Raw genomic sequence first — 13,179 nt, forward strand, 5'->3', positions numbered from 1 at the left:
AATCAATCACCACCTTAGTGGTGACACTATGCACAAACTTCTGCTTGATCCAATGGGTTGTGTAATCAATTAGGACCAGCATGAATTTCTTCCTTTCTCCTAATTCCTGCATAGGTCCGATGATGTCCATAGCCAGTTTGCTCCACGGTTTGGTAGGCATCTTGACTGGGGATAATGGTGCTTTTTTCACTGCCTTAGATTTGTCGCTTTTGGTACATGCCCCACAATCCTTTACAACTTGTTCAGTCATGGCATCCATCCTGGGGAACCAGAAACTAGATCTGAGTCTGGCTTTGGTAATGCTTCGCCCCAGATGGCCTTCATGTGCCAAGTCAATGACCTTCTTTCTGAGGCCCTTGGGTGGTACTACTCTATTGTTGCGATAGATTCTTCCTTTGATGACACTTAGTTCATTTCTGACTTCCCAATACTCCTCTATGCTGGCGTCAAGTTCATTCTTCTTGTTCGGCCATCCTTTTTCCATATATTCTTTTAGGGAACTTAACTCCTTGTCTTCCTTCATCTCATCCTCCCATTCCTTTTCTGTGATAGCAGGCATCTCCATCATTAATATGGGACTGTCAAGAGCTTCTTCTGTGACCTCCACATCTGGTAACGGGGACCTCAACAGGAAATCCGCAATTTTATTTTCCTTGCCCGGTACATACTCCCCATTGAAGTTGTAATGTTCCAGTCCCAGGATCCATCTGCTGATGCGAGGTGTACAGTTTTCTAGCCCCTTCACCGAGAAAATGAAGGTGAGGGGTTTATGATCGGTCCGGATGGTGAACCTTAAACCCCACAGGAAAAACTTGAAATGTTTAACAGCCCAGAAACAGGCCAAAGCCTCCATATCTATTACGGAATAATTCCGTTCAGGGTTTGTAAGGCTCCTGGATGCAAATGCGATGATCTTCTCATCTTTTCCATCTTTCTGTATCAAGGTCGCGCCCGGGCCCTTGTTGGAAGCATCTGCGGCCAGGATAGTTCTTCTTGATGCATCAAAAGTACCTAGGGCCGGAGAGTTTATTAATTCTTCATTTAATGAATTCACAACTGCATCATGTTCTTCCTTCCATAAGAAATCCTTGTTTTTCTTCAGGAGCTTTCTCATGGGTTCACACTTGGCAGCAAAACTGTCAACGTATTTCGACATATACTCCATCAGCCCAAGGAAGGACTTTAGTTCTTCTTTATTCTTGGGGCTGGGAGCCTCTTTTACAGCCCGGATTAAACTGCTCTTAGGTCTGAACCCTTCTTCTGTTATCTTGTGGCCCAAGTATTCCACTTCTTTCACTTTTATCTTGCATTTTTCCTTCTTCACGGTCAGTCCAGCCTCCATGAGCCTACTGAAAACTTGTCTTATTTCGCCGTCATGTTCTTCTTCCGTCTGTCCATAGACAAGTATGTCGTCTTGGAAACACATGGTACATTTTACTCCTTCTAAGATCTTCTGCATAGCCTTCTGAAATATGGCTGCTGCAGACGCCAGCCCAAAAGGCATCCGTTTAAACATGAATGCACCAAATGGGGTGATGAACGCTGTGAGTGGTCTTGATTCTGGATGAAGTTAAATTTGGTTATATGCCATGGACAGGTCTATCACACTGAAGAATTTAGCAGGACCCATGGTGCTCAACATTTCATTTATTATGGGCAATGGATGTCTTTCCACCCATATATTGTCATTTAGACTGCGCAGGTCCACACAAAGACGAATTCCTTCTCCACTGGATTTGGCAGCAATAACGATCGGTGACAACCACTCTGAGCAGTTGATTGGTTGGATTATGTCTAATTCACACAGCTTGCGCAATTCCTCTTCCAGAGATATTTTTAACTTGTGTGGCACTGGGCGTAGTTTATGTACAACTGGCCTGGCATTATACTTCAACTTGATTCTGTGTTGGAACTTGTGTAGACAGCCTAGTTCTTCTTTGAATAGCTGCCCAAACTCTTCACAAATGTTATCACTTTTCAGGGACCTGTCTGTGAGCAAAACTTGTTCAGCGCTACTGGGATCTAAGATGATACCCAACTCTTTCTGGTGAACCCATCCCAGTAAATTTGACCCTGATTCCACTACATACACAGACCCATACATGTTCTTGTCCTTAAACATAACTGTACATTTTTCATGCCTACCAAGGGTATTATCCCTTTGTTGTATCCTGTGGGAGAAATGTCAGGCATTTTCAATTCATTCACATTGCAATTTTCCATGGACACAAAATCTTCTTTGTTAAGTAAGGTGAATGGAGAACATGAGTCTGCATACATTTCTACACGCTTGTCATCAATGTAGACATCACATTTAGGATAAATGGAGTTTACGGTACTATTTATGTCCTTTACTTGCAAAATTATCTTGCCACCTCTTTGTTCTATAAACTTTACCTCCTTGGTTGCACCCCTTTCCATATTCCTTTCCTCATTTCTGGTGTGCAGTTCTCCATCCCTACATACTCTCGTGAAATGCCCTCTTCTATTACATTTTTTACAAGTGACATACCTTGCAGGGCACTGGTAAAAAGTTGCAAAATGGTTATTGCTGCCACACCTGTAGCATTTGGGACCCTTCTCCTTAGATTCTTCTCTTATACTGTAATTTTCTTTAGACTTCACCTTACACGCTTCATTATAATCCTCCTCTTCCTTTATAGAAGCCACCACCTCCCCGTTAGGTTTCATTTCTTTAATGCATCTTGCAGTATGCTCTACTGACTTAGCTATTTCAATTGCTTCTCTTAACCCTGGGTTTTTGGCTAACAATTTCACATGATTACATGTGTTATTGGTGCACCTCACAAGCTGGTCCCTTATGAGGGAATCAGTTAAACTACCAAACTCACATAGCTGACTCAGACCCCACAATGATGCAATGAAATTCTGCACAGATTCTTGTTTCCCTTGACATCTTTTGAAGAACTTATGGCGTTCTAACACCACATTTATTCTGTCCCCAAAATGTTTCTCTAGCTTGCCCATGGTTTGCTCATACACATCCACATCAGTTTCATCCTCCCCCTCCTGTTCTTGCATTGGTAGAGACTTGTATACCTTGCGCCCCTGTCTACCCAAATTGTGTAGCAAAATGTGTTTCTTCCTTTCTGCTTTGTATTTTTCACCTCCTACAGCTATTAGGTAAGACTCGAATAATTTCACCCACTCCTTCCAACTAATTTCAGGTTCACCTATATCATTCAAGAAGGGTGGAGGTTGACTCATGCTTGCTGCTGCCATAGTTACTTAAATATACACTAGGAGGAAGGACTGGGAAATGATATTTATACAATGACACCCTAAACTGCGGAAAATCTGGATGAAGGCTATAACTCACTTTAGCGCAATGGAAGGGAATAGTCTTTACAACATATAAGTTATCCAAATGGAACACCTAGTACGATCTTATTTTAAACAAGGCTATAAGTCACAGTTCCATGTAAAAGTGGGGAATCACTGGATCCTTCCTGTTCACACAGTCAGTTTATTTGCTTGGCACTCACCACCACATAACTTGCTAAAGTACACCCCTGGTAAGTTCACCGCGTTGCTTTGGTGAGATAGGAAAATTCTTGCTCATAACCTTCTCGATGCAGTCTCCACGAGACGGGTTGACACAATGACCTTTGTAACTGGAAAAGGTTATTTCCAAAATTTGAACAGTCGGCCCTTAGAAGCTGGTGCGCCAGGTGCGTTGTCGGATTCCGGTTTCAGTCAAGGGACAGGAATTTCTCCTTAGCTGCAGGTGAACCAAACCCGCACACGGAACAATCGCTCCCAACTCGTCTCCGCCCGCCGAATCGATCAGCAACCAACCTTTCCGAACTGCCAAGTGAAAGGACGACGACGATGGAAACCTCTTCCCACATTGATCTCTGACTGAACTTGAGGAACGCAGCGCGATGCCTGGACGCAACACCACCAGACAATCTCCTCACCGGCGTAGGTCATACTACAACACCTGGAATCCCAGCATGGCTCCTCAACCCGACAAGCACAGAGCAAGCTGACGCCACTGGATACCTCACGCACCCCTAGCTCTGAGGCAGGAATACCTCCAAACGGATTTCAGGTACAAGTCCAATATTTTTCTCTTAAATATTCTCTGAGCGGCCTTTCACAGGGGAATTCACAGTTTTCTCGAGACAGCAGAGTCACACTAGCAATGCCAGATAGCGCTGCTACACACTTAATTCCTTGCAAGTCACCATGGAATTATGGTTACCGAAATGCGCCGCCGGAGTCACAGTGACAACTGCAAAATTTCAAGTGACGATCACTCTCCAGATCCAAATTGCTGGCGCACGTTGGTTAGAACATGCAATTCTTCTAGACTAACATTAGCTATACTGTCCAATGTTCCAAAACAGGGCAAAGTATACCGCGGCCACTCGCGACTATGCAGGACTTATTTCCATGTAGCCAAATACCTTTTCTTTCATTATGTTCCTTGAAACTCTGCCTTCCTTCTTTTCCTTCGTGTAGAGAGAGTAATCAAAGGGGAGATGGTTAAATACTGTCCCCTGCGCAGTTCCGTCGCCAGTGTTGGAAGTTTGAAGTGATGACAAGGACTCCGATATAAAGCAAGACCTGTTTATTAACCATCCACTCTCCTCACTGGAGAGTGCACCAACATTCTATTGTCAGCTTCAGGGCAGGGGATACCAACTGGGACAGAGGGGAGGGGTGGACGGAATGTACCACTGTGAGATCAAGGTTACAACAGGTGACTTGGCTTTGGAGTAGTCTAAACATTTGTTTTGTTTGTTTAGTTAGTTTTGGTCCTATTTGGGTTAATGATTGTTGTACACGTAGCTCTTGGTAGCTCTGTTCTTTTTGTAAAGCTTCTATTAGTTTTTGGACAGTGGGTTTTCCTCTGCTAGTGGTAGCTTGAAATGCATTGTGCCATCCTTCTACACTGTTGTTAGTTTTAGCTTCTTGATTCAGTGTACTTAAATATACATTCCACCAAGCTATGTGAAATTTAGGTTGGCGCCTGTGTCCCGATCTATGTAGCCTTCCCACCCATGTATCCTCGAAGTAGTCTAGGAGTGGTGCTAGTTTTTCATCATATTTTTTGTAATATGGGCTATCAATTAGGATGTTATAATGTTCTGCTACATCTGTAACAGGGACATATGATAGGGCTATTAATTTTTTAATTTGGTATGCAAAGGTGCTGTCTATAGCATATTGTATGCTTAATGTAGATTTTTGGAGATGTCTCCAAATGCTTTGATTAAAATGGTAATAGCAACCTTGTATTGCTGTGTGTGGAAAAGTTTTTAATATACTATTGATCATAGTTAGTACATAATCAATAATTATTTTCTGTGGAAAATAATTATTTGTTTCCTGTTTTATTGTGTTTAGGACTTCTGTGTAAGTATTTTGTTTTTTGTTGGGCAACAAGCAGTAAATAAATGGGATGTTAGAATGATGGTACAATCCGTGTATGCTGTAGAGTTGGTAAAATGGTTTAGGACATGTTTTTAAAGTCCCATCCATCATCCAATTTTGGCACTCTTGTAATTTTCGTAGATTGTTAACAGTACCAAACATTACAATTTGGTTGGTAGGGCATTTGTTGTCAAATAGTAATAATGGTTCCTTATTATGTGTTATACTCAGTTCAGGGGAAATAACGACTTCTTCTAACGTTTTAGGGTTAGGTTGAGTAGTTGTTGTGACTCTTTTTTGTCTTGCAATTGTGCGTTTTAGGGAGTCAATTGAGGGGAGTTGGCCAGAAGCATGTTGAGGAACTTTTAAGAGTTCCTCTTTTAGTATTTGAGTTGTTGGTTTGTCAGTCCCTGTACTTGCTTCTTTTATGCTTTCAAGGGCATCCCTGGCCTCAATTTCAGTTATATTAGGGGGGTGATTGTGTTCCTTGGTAGATAGTACATTAGCTTCTTCTGTTGTAGCCCTACCATAACATTTATTAGAGTAGTATTTGCTACATTTCCAAAATACTTTGCGTCCTGACTGTTTTTCTTGGATATAAACATACCCCATATAACATAGTAAAAACTTGTTTTTCTGCGACATAACAAACTCTGCACCTTCAGTCATGTTTCTATTTGTAGTGCTAGGAAAGGTTAGAAAGAAATATATTTTAAGTTTAAATACTGCTATACATGTTTTATATGCATTCATATTTCTATGATTATACTTACATTTGTTCTTTGTTGTAATTCGAAATGTTGAGAAGGTGTTTTCAAGCTTTTTCTTGTATTTCCTTGTTATATTTCAGTTGGTAGAAAATGAAAATAATTAGATAATCTATTATTTTATTACATTTTTAGCGGTTTCTAGGGGGAAGCTGTCTTGTAGTTAGCATTTTAGGGTTTTTAAAAATTTACAAAATATACTTACATGTTTAATTTGTGTAGTCTTTAGCTTTATTGGAGTAATTTTTTGGATGTCTTTGAAAATTCTGTTAAGAAGATAGATTAAAGATTAAAAATTTGGGTTCAATTAATGCAGTTGGTGTGATAGAGAACATTTAAAAATACTTAAAATAAGGATTTTGTAGTAAATAATCAGTTCAACTTTTATTGCTGTGTTTTGGAGATGTCTGTAGAAGAAATGTAAAAGGTTAAAAATAAATGTTATTTAAACTGTTTTGAGAAATAGTCACACTTTTAGGCTATTACTTTAGTTTTATTTAAAAATTAGTTTAACTTACTTTATTTATTTCTGTAGGAGTCTTGTCTGGAAAAGTAGTTTTCTCAGGAAACAGTTGGTCAGAGTGTCACCTTCTTCTTTCTTTAGAGTTAGAAGCAGGAAATAGCAGTAGCAAAGTAATCTTTTTATAGCGTGTATTTGATTAGTTACTTCATTTGATTGGATGATTTAAGAATGGGAGCTTTTCATTGGTTGTTTTGATTTTTTTTTTATTTAATTGCTATGTTTGGTGTTGTGGAAATGCGATTCACTTAATACTTTTGCAGTAAACCAGGTTTGTTTTTCTTCTTTTTAAAATGTATGTAATAATAATTTGCACATATTTGTTAAAAGTATCCTGTTTATATATAAATTCACTGCAATGTTTGGATGATATATGTTAAAAAGTTTTAATTTTCTTGTATGTTTTGTAAAAAATGTTTATTCTTTGTATTATATCTATTGTGGAGTGTATTATATATTTAAAATATATAGTTGGATTGTATTTAAAACGTTTTAGGTATTTTTTATTGAGTTGATATTCCACTATTTTCGATATTAGTGTTATCTATATATTTTGTTTCGATATTTTTGTTGTGTCTTTTTAATTTTTCAATACACGATATTTGTTTATTCTATATTTTGTCTTTCGATATTATTGTTGTCGATAATTATTATATTCGATAATTAGTAGTCGATATTTTTGTAGGTTCTTAAATAAGTATTGGATGTCGATATAATGGTAGTCGATATTATATCGCCGATATTTTTGCAACATGATATTGTGGTCGACGATATTATGTCAGCGAACCCCGTTATTCACATCACAATCCCAATACATTCAAGGATATATTTATTTATTTGCGGGTTTGTATCGCGCTTGAATCCACTCCCGGAGGAGTATCTCTGCGCCCAAAAAAAAGCAATAATAGCATATAGAGGGAGAAAAAGCCAGTCATGAGAAGGGAGAGTGTGATGGAAGAATACAAAGACACTGTCACATTTTAAACAAGAAGGTTTTCAACTTTTTCCTGAACGTCAGATGGTCCGAACATTTTCTCAACAGGAGTGGAAGCATGTTCCATAGCACAGGCCCAACCACTGAAAGAGCTTTGCCACCCTGCCTTGCCCTTCTTATCCTAGGGACTTGTAGGAGAAGCTGATTGCTCGATCTAAGGGTACGGGCAGGAACATATGAGACAAATTTCTCTGCTAAATAGGAGGGTCCAAGTCCATGCAGACTCTTGTGGACTATACAACAGGTTTTGAATTTTATTCTCTGACGAACTGTCAACCAGTGTAGCTTTTCAAAAAGAGGTTTAGAAGGGGACCTGGGGGGGCATTAAGGACCAATCTCCCAGCAGTATTTTGGACCACTTGAATTTTGTCCAGTACTTCTTCATTTGCGGCTGCCAGCAGTCCATTGCAATAGTCTAATCGACTAAGCACCAGGGCCTGTACTAGAGTCTTTCAAGTGGAGTCGGGAAGTAGTGGAAATATCTTGCGGAGAAGACCTATCACGTGGAAACATGATCCCACTAGGCTATGTCCATGTTGTTTCAGGGATAGCTCATGATCCAGACGGGCCCCCAGGTTCTTCACCACCTGTTTTGGCTCAGGAACTGGGCCAAGGTCAGATGGCCACCAATCTGGGGCCCATTGTAGCTTAGCCTCTCCAAACAACATGACTTCCGTCTTTCCCACATTACACTGGAGAAAGTTAGATGACATCCATTGGGAAACCGCCTTAATACCTTCGGAGAAAGATTGTTTAATCTCCGAGGTGAGGTGTTTGTACGGGAAGAGGAGCTGGGTGTCATCAGCGTAGGACAGTTGGATGAAACCAAAGGCTCTCATGATCCTGGCCAGGGGGGCCACATAGATATTAAAAAGGGTTGGGCTCAAACATGAGCCCTGTGGCACCCCCTTAGTGATCTTAACCTCTGCTGACCGTAACTCACCCATGTTAATACATTGAGTGCGTTCCGACAGAAAGCTCTTCAGCCAGGCCAGTGCCCTATCCTCTAGCCCGATCTCTGCAAGGCGTTCCATCATGATGTCATGTGATATGGTATCGAACGCTGCCGATAAATCCAGCAGTACCAGGATCACCGAAAAACCCTTATCCTGGTACATGCGGAGGTCGTCCATTACCGACAGCAGGAGAACAAAGTTGAGGCATTGGTTCATTTTGCGGCAAAGGGCAGTGTATGCATATGATAGCCCTAGAGGCCTAAGCCATTATTTCTTCTCTATCGGCATCTGAGGTTGCCGCGGGCAGGGCGGCAAGGCAGGTTTTTAGGGGACCCCAGATGTCCCTGAGCCGTGATGACAAAGGGAGTAGTGCTGCATATTTGCATAGTTTCTCCTAACAATATGTGAGATGAGAGAGCCACTCCTTAAACTTCGACGCTCTGCCCCTATCCCATTTGAAGTTGACGCAGCGTTTGGCCATCAACAATGCAATTGACAGATAGCAACTTTGGGACTTTACTACCATTGCAGTGTACCCCAGCAGGGCCATCGGTGGAGTTGGTTCAAAATGAATTGCTGTCATCTGTGCTAGGGCCTTGAAGACCTGTCACCAATATGCATTCACCCAAGGGCAGTCCCAAGCCAGGTGTAGGAAATCAGCTCGAGGGCATCTACATCTTTTACAATGATCTGAATCCCGCAGTTTAAACTTATGCATGTTAACAGGGGTATAATACAGCCAATGCAGAAATTTAAAGTGTGTGATGTGGAGTCTGCTACTTGCCGAGACCTTCTCCGTTTGCGAGCAGCAGTACTCCCATTGCTCGTCTGTGAGCTCCTCGCCAAGTTCTGTGTTCCAGTGTACATGGGAGGGACCTGGGGCCACTTCCAGTTGTGCACATATGGTGTGGTAGAGTCAGGAGACCACGTGCTCCGGTGAAGTAGCTTGCAGGATCAGATGCAGCGGGCCTAGCGTGGGGGTTTCCTGAGGGACTGTTGGAAAGTTGTGTCTTACTCCACGCCGAAGCCGCATATAAAGGAATACGTCTAGTGGAGAAGGCTGAGTGTTAAGGAATATTTGCTCCTGCGACTTGAACGTCCCATTAAAGTAAAGGTCTCCCCAGGTTACAATGCGTGTTCTTACTAGTAGATGAAAGAAGCCTGCCTCTTGTAGCAGCGGCAATTGAGGGTGGTATGCTAGGGAAAGTAGAGGCAAATAGAGTGATGTTTCTCCTAGGGATGCGAGTATGCAGCACCAGGCATCTACGATGCCAGTGAGCGTTGTGGGTAGTTTGTCCCAGGGTTGTGGGGTGGAGTATATCATTCCCACCAGAGGGACTGGGACCGCCAGCCAATGTTCTGCCGCCACCTACGACATGTATGCAGGTGGGAGAAACTGAAAGTAAGCATAGTGTGCCTGTGCACAGGTGTGATATAATTTGACATGAGGGATGTCGAAGCCCTCTGCAAAGTAAGACCTAGTGAGTACATTCCACTGCAGTCTTGGTTGTTAGTCTCCCCCAAGTGAGTCTGATCATTTCTGTCTGCAGCGCTTTAAAGAAATGCCGCCCTGGTTGGTATAGAATGTTAAGTAACAGATAGAGAAGCTGTGGAAGAACAGCCATTTTTATTAGGGACACACAGCCCACCAGGGAAAGTAGCAACAAGATCCATCTGGTCATGCAGCTAGCAATGCGACCGAGAGCCCTACCATAGTTAAGTCGCATTAGTTCATCCCAATATCTAGTGATACATCTCATATCTGAGTCACACCACTTAGTGGAAAGTCCATGGGAAATTGTGTGGCAGCAGAGGTGAGAAGGAAAACAACACATTTACCCCAATTAATATGTACCCCGAGAGTTTCCCAAAGACTATGAATTCTCTCAGAAGTGGGTTTGGGTTTTCTTGTGGGTCCCTGACGGAAAGAGTGACATCATCAACGTAGAGAGATATAAGTATTTGGCGCAGGTTACATCGTAACGCCTTGTCTTGATGGTGTTGCCGGAGTTTAGCTGCCAGGGGCTCGATTGTAAGGGCGAATAGAAGGGGGGAAAGTGGGCACCCCTGTCTAGTGCCCCTAGTCAAGGGGAACGCCGGGGAAAGGTGACCATTAATCATGTCTCTAACTGTGGGGAGGGTATACAAGAGGCAGATTCACAAGAGAAATAGTGGAGGGAATATCGTGCATCGCAGTATTTCTAATAAGTAGTCCCATTCGACTGAATCAAACGCCTTGGTGCCGTCTAAAAAGACCGCTGCCATGGCAAGGTCGGGATCCACATTGTGTAGGATGGAGAATAACGTTCTCAGATTATATGAAGTTGAGCGCCCAGGGATAAATCCCGATTGATCTGGGAGAACATGCTTCTCCATGAGTAAGCTTAGCGGTTGGGTATGACCTTATCGAGAATTTTGGCATCGCAGTTAATTAGTGACAAGGGTCTATATGAGTCACAATTGGTGGGTGGTTTCCCAGGCTTAAGTAGGGAGATAATAAGCACTACTCTCATGGAGGGAGGAAGTGTTCCTTGCTCTATAGAATCTTCATATACTTCCCTAAGAATGGGGGCAAGGGTTGCAATGTACGTTTTGTAGAACTCAATGGCAAGTACTTCGAGGCAGGGGGCTTTCGCCGACCTCGTTTGCATGATGGCCTTCCTTATTTCGTCCAGTTCAAAAGGGGCAAACAAGAACTCCGTCTGTGTATCTCCTAGCCATCCCAGGGCGACATCAGCAAGGTAAGTGTCCACATCAAGTGTATCCCGTCTGCTTGAGGTGTATAACACTGAATAGTGAGTTTTGAATGTGTTCAGAATATCCTCTGTGTCCCTATGTAATAACTCGCCAGGTCCCTCAACAACCAGGACATAATTGGAGAATCGAGGCTTGCGCTTGGTCTCCGCCAGTGCCCTACCCGGTCTTTCTACTTCACCATAGCGTCGTGCTACCCAATATTTCCCCCTGTATCAGCATACTCCAAAGGTTTGTCACTAAGTTCACTCTGCAATTTGCCATATCCTCCCAGAGCGAGCCTGTTCTCTATGTCCTTTAGCTCCTTCTCTAAGTTCTGTTGTGTGCATTGAATATCCCTCAAGACTCCACTACTCTTAGCGATGCAAAACACCCTAACTGTGACTTTAAATGCTTGCCATTCAGTTTCAACGCTCTCAACCGAAACTTGGTTCCTTTGCATAAAGTCTGTAATTTCCTGTCCCAGTTCATCCCAAAACACTGCGTCTAGCAGCGTGAGGAGCGATAGCCTCCAGTTACGCCATGGGAAGTCTTCTCCTGGGGAGGAGATTGCTATTTTTACTGGAGAATGGTCGGATAACGTGCGGACTAACTGCGTGGTTGATTGAATCTCAAGCGCAAGGCCGCGAGAAATGAACAATAGTCCAGACGAGCCCAGGAAGCAGATTGTGCTGTGAAGTGCGTGCCTTCCGTTGTGCAGGGATTTAAGTGTCACCAGCGTCTATCAGTTCCCCATCCACCACTATGTCTTGCAACACCCTCTGTGGTCTTGTGTAGTGATGTGGTGCAGGATTGGATCTGTCCACAGTGGTATTTTCCGCCACAATGTGGTGAAGAAGTCCGCGGCGTTGGTGTTAGGGCCACACAACATGCCAGGGTGACTGAATCTAGGCCCAGCCTACCCCAAACAAGGCAATAGCATCCTTGCTGATCCTGTGCTGTGCCAGCAACTACAAAGAAGGTGTTCTTTTTAATGAGGATAGCCGTCCCCCTGGAGAATGAAAAATATGAGTAAAAAGTGCAGTGATCTGTCCATTTGGATGCAAATGTGTTGTTGTGAAGGGGGTTAAGGTGAGTTTCTTGGAGCATCGCCACTTGTGTCTGATATCTATCTAAGTATGATAACACCCTTCTCCTCTTTCTCGGATTTCCTAGCCCCCTGACATTCCAGGTGAGGGCAGTGAGCCTTTGGGAATTTGTTAAGTTAGTAGCAACAAAAAAATCTGCGGGTCTCACAAACAAAATATATATAGATAGACGTAGGGACTGTACTTACCCCAGAGGAGCACAGTGAAAGAGGAGTCTCAATTAAGAGGATGGAAGCCCATCACCCACCGAGGTGGCATGCTACATTATTCCGGATCTCCTCTTGGATGCACACTAGTGCACCCAAGGAGCGAGCTACCACTCCTTGCTCGTGTAAAGGAGGAGCTCGCAGATGTTTTAATATAATCCAGGCAATGTGGTGACTAAATATAGTGCAATGTATGCGATAAGTGTATTTAAAATTGACTACCAGGAGAGAAAAAAAGGATTTATTAGGTATCCCATGGTATCAAGGGTTAAAAAGCAATAGAAGCACTATCTGAAAAAAATGTGCGAGCTGTTACAGTTGGTGTGCTTAACTTGTCTCCATGGTCTCTGAGTGCCAATGTCCACCTCCGTAGTGTGCCTAGTCTGTGGGAAGACCACACAAGTGCCACATGGGTAGTGTCCCTGGACTACTGGCATATTCCAGAGTGTAGTTGGTCCAGGTGCCGGAGTACCTCTTGGTTGTGTATGGAC

Source organism: Lissotriton vulgaris, chromosome 11, assembly GCF_964263255.1.
Source record: "Lissotriton vulgaris chromosome 11, aLisVul1.2, whole genome shotgun sequence".
Lineage (NCBI taxonomy): Eukaryota > Metazoa > Chordata > Amphibia > Caudata > Salamandridae > Lissotriton > Lissotriton vulgaris.